The sequence below is a fragment of the Danio aesculapii genome, chromosome 17 (genome assembly GCF_903798145.1).
Source record: "Danio aesculapii chromosome 17, fDanAes4.1, whole genome shotgun sequence".
In the NCBI taxonomy this organism is placed as follows: Eukaryota; Metazoa; Chordata; class Actinopteri; order Cypriniformes; family Danionidae; genus Danio; species Danio aesculapii.
The window spans coordinates 34,524,153-34,530,152 of record NC_079451.1 but is presented as its reverse complement, the minus strand read 5'-3'; the positions used below and the strand labels follow the sequence as shown (position 1 = coordinate 34,530,152).

The 6,000-nt window shown below is 36.0% G+C and overlaps 1 long non-coding RNA gene across 1 annotated transcript in view; it reads left to right on the top strand.

Moving 5' to 3' along the window:
• LOC130244396 (uncharacterized) overlaps positions 1-6,000 on the top strand; it is a 161,925-nt gene that overhangs the window by 26,732 nt on the left and 129,193 nt on the right. The window contains exon 2 of the long non-coding RNA XR_008839232.1: positions 2,705-2,833. This is a non-coding gene — a long non-coding RNA (uncharacterized LOC130244396). The remainder of the gene's footprint in view (positions 1-2,704; positions 2,834-6,000) is intronic.

The window sequence follows — 6,000 nt, the reverse complement described above, 5'->3', positions numbered from 1 at the left end:
ACTTTGTGCATTTAACAATCATTTTGCAAGTTTTTTATGTTTGATAAAAGCTTATTATTTGCTTTTTAAAGAGAAAGTTAATCTAAAAATGTCAATTTCTTGTCTTCAGGCTAGTGCTGTGCGATTTGGGGAAAATATCCAATTGTGATTATGTTTTTTTGAGAGATATTGCGATTTGATTCGCGAATTATTTTTTCTTTTCTTTTTTTTTTTTTGTAGTCAAGCTTCAGCTCAATACTCTGTATCGTAGCTTCTTACTGCTGAAAGGGAACTAAAAAGATATTAACTTAATTGAACATTTATTCAAAATGGTTTTTAAATATTCAGAAATTTTTCTCCAGAGCAAACAGTAAGCACAAATAAAATGACCTTACCTTTCTGTAAGCAAGTTGAACTTAAATTAGGGAGATAGTTCAGCTTATTATACAAACAAAGATATAATAATGATAAAAATACAAAACACTCAGCAAACTAATATGGCTTTCTGTAGCTTATATTGTCTAAAACAAAATAATTATCATAGATGCTACACATAATATCATGAGGTTAAACGTACAGCTGTGGTTTTCCAAAATGGCTAAAATATGTGCGAGATGGAAGTGTATATCTCCTATCCTGCATTTAGAGAAGTCCCACTTTGGTCACTGCATTAAAAGGCACTGTGTCTTCAGCCAGGTAGTTTGTTATGGCACTAGTTATCTCCTGGGTAGGGTTGCGCCAGCTGTTCGTAAGTTCTTTCTCAAACTGGAAGGTAAAGTCCACACTAGGGGCTTTGTAACTAGCTAGTTAGTAACTAAATTTATTAACATGTTCTTAAAACAAAGTGTAGTTAATAGGTCTTGAGCTCCCTGTAAAGTAATGTGTATAGTCGCATTGAATGACGTAATATTCAATTAGAAGCATTTAAATCGATAAACTGCCTTAAAATTTTGCAGCTAATGCATCTATGTATAACCGTCTTATGAAAATAAAATGACAAATTATATTTATGTAGCACATTACAATACAGTCAGTCACTCCAGACCATGTACATACCAGCATCACGAGCTGTGAATGCATGCGAAATAAACATGAAGTTATCAAAACAATAAACTTGAGCCGTTTTTTGTGACTTTAAAACCAAAATATTCCCATATTACCGATGTGCTGTTTTTTCTCTAATAGTAATTCGTCTGTCAATGCTTCTGAAGCAGCAGACACCATCGTCCCTATCGTCCACGCTTTCCTGTTTGTTTGTTTTCTGTGAGCATTCTGCATAGTTCGGTTGCAAAGTTCTGATTGGGCAGAACGAAAGTGTGCACACTCAATTGGCTAGTAAGACTGTCACACACAGATGCCGTGCACGCATTTGCTCTGGGCATGTTTTAAATTGCAGCCTCTTGTGATTTGGCTAATCGCAACATTTCAAATCATAATTTCGATTAATCGCACAGCCCTTCTTCTGGCCATCCAAGACGTAGTTTCTTTAGTATAACAGTACATATTTATGTAGCTAGAACCATTGTCTTTTGATGTATGCACTATGAGCATCTTGTCACATAATAAAAGTTTTGCGGTATCTGTGGTAAACAAACTCAAGTGCGTCAACTTGTGTGTGATTTTTGCACTTGTGTTTATATCATTATGCAATAAGATGTAGTCGTAGTGCTTGCTTTGCAGAGCCATTTGACCACGCTGTGGATAACAGGTACGAAAGTTGTAATGTTTGTTGCATCGAGTGGTTGTTTCGTTTAATAAGACCTTAGTGCATTGTTAAGAGCCACTGTTAGTAATTATGGTTTGTTTTGTGTGTGTGTATATGTATGTGTATATATATATATATATATATATATATATATATATATATATATATATATATATATATTTATTTATTTATTTATTTATTTATTTATTTATTTATTTATTTTAAGGCGATGGCACACACTGACCTCTATTATTTCAGTACCAGTGGAGAATGGTTTTAGCTACAAAAATTTTCTACTAAAGAAAAAAGTCACCTACATCTTGGATGACCTGAGGCTGAGTAAATGAAAATTTCTGTGTGTCTTTTCAAAACACTGGAAATTTACATTTTACACCGTCCCTTTAAGAGTGTTTATACTTGTAGTTTAGCTCTCAGTTGATGGAGACTATAAATGAAAATGATACATTTAGTCCAGGTTTAGAGGTTCACTCTGTGAATGTTCAGAACGGCATTTGTGTGATTTATTTGTTGCAACTGATGCTGCACAAAACAGTGGTGTGTGATGGGCTACACATGTTTGTTGTTCAAGCGTGATTGTGTTTTATTTCACTTTCTCTCATGAAGATCTTATCAAGTCAAAACGGCAGCAGGAATTCATCCATCTCACACACAAATGAAGATTTTGTTGCAAGGAGATCCGTTATTGGTGCCAGTATTAAACCATGGGCAACATTATGACTGTCAAGAAGAAAAAAAAAAGAACATTCAATGTTTTTCTTAAATAGTTGTTTATGACATTTTCCTGATCCTAGTTTGATTAGGTGTCTATAATGTTTCTCAAATGTCTCAGGTCTCAAATGTTTGGAAGCAGTTTGACCAATACAAGACCAGTGCAAAAACTTGCATTTAAATTTTTAGTATGACTATAGGCATGAGACCTGATGATGTAACTGAAACTGTTGCTTTTTGTTAACATATGTGGTGTTCCAGACAACTTGTAATTATGAGTTTTCCTACTAGGAAATAATGTCTAGAATGCTGCTAGACATCTGACCTGTGAACTCGGGGCAGATCAAAGGACCGTGGACCTCAGCGAGATGCGTCATTTGACATCACTTCACAGATGACGGCTAGTTCTGCTTCAGCGAGGTTAGTGCACCTTACAGCATGTTAAGTGTGTTCCAGACACAATTGAAGCTGGGATTTTCAGCAGTGAAATGTCTCACTTTTGACCTCATTGTGTTCCAGTCAAATGCATGTCACATTTGCATTTTCACCAACGAGATGCAAATATTTCATAACTGTTTATGTTGTGTTCCAGATGTTATTTCTAAATAGCTGTTCTTTGGAAACATCTAAGAAACATATATTGTACTTTAATAAAATCATCTCACATATAACCTTTTTTTAGTAGGGCTCCTAGACATTTTGAAAGTTTATTTTGTTTCACATAAGACAGATTCACACTAAGCTCTATGTTTTTGACAAATTCTATAGTTGTGTATAATTCTGAATGGCAGTTTGCCATTTTGTGTTCAAGTGGTCATACAAACGTTATACTGTCTGTTGAAGTGCAATTTCTCAGGTTATTGATGCACTCAGTTTTACATGCCTTACATGCACATTAAGGAAATTATATTTTATTTAAGAACAGTTTTGTTTAAAAGGTTTTGCACTTAGGCTGCATTTACACTGCATGGTTCAAGTGACCCAATTCAGATTTTTTTAAAAAATTTATTTATTCTTTCTCCCATGCGGCACTGATCAGATATGACCCATGTACGTGTAAGCAGGAAAAAAATCACATGGATTCCGTTTTACTCAAATCAGATTCAGGCCTTGTTCATTTGAGAATTTATTTGATATGAATCCGATCTGTGTCCTCGTGTTTGTAGTGTAAGCAGGTAGATTGGATTTTTACCTACCAATGTGAGTCGCACGTCATTAAAAAGCTTTTATGTTGTCATGTAGCACAAGTTTTTAAGCATGTTAACGAAAGAGAGAGAGAGCACAACATCCACCACGTAAACATAGGCTAAACTAAAACTGTTGCATACATCACGCCATGGAATTGACATTAAGATGCTTACTGGCTTTAAAAGGCCTAGATTTAAAGAGTTCACACTTAGCTGATGATTGATTATAAAGCGTGTTTGGCATGCAGTCCCGGGAGAGAGCCCTGAGCTGATAAGATCCTCGAGCTTGAGGCTCCCTCCCGTTTGCAGGGTAAGAGGGGAGTTTGAGTTCAGGTAGGTCTCGAGAACTGCTTATTTATGGCTAATGACAAATTAGAGATTCCTACAGAGAGATGTATTGCTGATCAAGAGCTCATCTATGGTGCTAATTTGGTTTGGTCAATTCATCTATGTCGCAAGTTGGACTGTGGGAGGAAACCGGAGAACCCGGGAGAAACCCACATGAGCACAGGGAGAATGTGTAAACTCCGCACTGAAACGTCGACTGGCCTGTTAGATACTTGGACCAGTGACGTACTTGCTGTGTGGCAACAGTGCTAACCACTGGGCCGCCGTGCCACCCTATTAATGAAAAGAAAGGAGGAGTAGGGGTAGAAGGAGGAATTCTTCGAGCCGAAGATAACTGAGGTAAGAAACTCTGGTTATTTATGAGTTGGGAATCATCCGATTGGTGAATCATTAGCTAATGCGGGACCAGCTGCGGTCAATCATAAGCACATGATCCTCTCGAAATTAATTTATAAATAAACTTCAATATAAGATGGCTAAATGAGAACTTGTCTGTCATAACTATAGAAACAACTTGTTAAAAAGAATAAAAATTAAAAAAAACCCTGCGAACAGATTAAATACAGGAATTGAGGAAAAAAGTGCTCTTTTCTTATCTGCTGTCAGTCAGCGCCTGCTCCTTTTTTTTTTTTTTTTTTTTTTCCTCTGGTCATTGCATCTTTGCCCTGTGCGGAGTAAATGCAGACAATTGGATGCAGGTCACGTTTAAAAGATAATATAAGTGGGTCGTCAAAAATCAGATAGAGTCACAAAATCGGTATTGACTATCATGATCTGCAGTGTAAATGCAGCCTTAAATTTATTGTCATTTCATTTCAATAAAAGATGCGATTGCTTAATCTGGTTTATATTTGTTTATTGTTCTCGATTGCGCCCTCTTGTTTGCATAGCAGACAATACAATACTTTTATCTTTAACATTAAAATTGCCTTTTAGAATTCGAATATAACTTGAATTTTCCTTTTATTTAAGAAAGAAATTCAAATTTAGGTTTTCCGCCATATTACCAACCCTAGTACATTTTTTAAGTATATATATGCTTTAAAAACACCTTAATATTAGAGTTGAAGTGTTTTAAGGAAGTACAGACAATTTAACCACTGTGGTGTTAATCAGCTTTCTGTACATGCTGTTACAGTAGCTCATTAGGCTGGTAACATCGATATGTATTAACAGATCAAAACAAATTATTCAAAGTGTGCGTCTATGGAAGTTCTTTCCTCTGGTGGGAAATTTAATCCAGGGAGCCGCTTGACATTATTTAGAAGCAATTATTTTAGAAAGCTGCATAAATACCTCTAATTTACTGCTGAAGGAGGTGCATTTTTTATTGTAAACACTCTCCTAAATGATCTCTTTGAGATTGTGCGAGTGACGCCCTTTTTTTGCAAAGTCTAGAAAGACCAAAGGGTTAATGCGAATGACTCAAAAGAGATTCATTTTCTTAAGGTTATATCTAAGAGAGTCTCATGCAAAGTCTTTGGAGACCTTAAAACTTAATTGCATGATTGAAATATATGTACAGAGTATTTGTTTTTTTCACAGTGTCAATGCTTTAAATTATGACAGTAGGCGTAATATATTTCACTGATTATTGTTAAATTTGCAAACAAATAAGAATGACAGATAAATAATTGTCTGCTGGAAAATAGGCATGCATATATGCATTTTTATTCCAACAAATAAGCACACACACATGCATATGTGGTTTTCCGGATGATAACAGTCAGTGACAGAGGTGGCAGATCTGGGTACTAGACTTAGTGCACGGCTCCAAAGCAAACGCCCCACCGCCCAGGCCTGCTCTGGAAACTGGATCAGGGGAAAGTGTCGCGTTTAATTATGCTCCTTGCTTCAGCTCAGCGTGGAACCATCTGCCACTGCGAAATATGACTTTAATAAAGAGAGAATTTTCCAGTGCATAATTTAGTGGTAATGGCCGGACAGTTATGTTACAGTCATACATTAATGCGTGTGAAAAGCACGCTGAGTTGGAGACAGAAAGGTTTGGAAGGGATTTTGGTGATGTACTGTGACATCTCACAAACATCT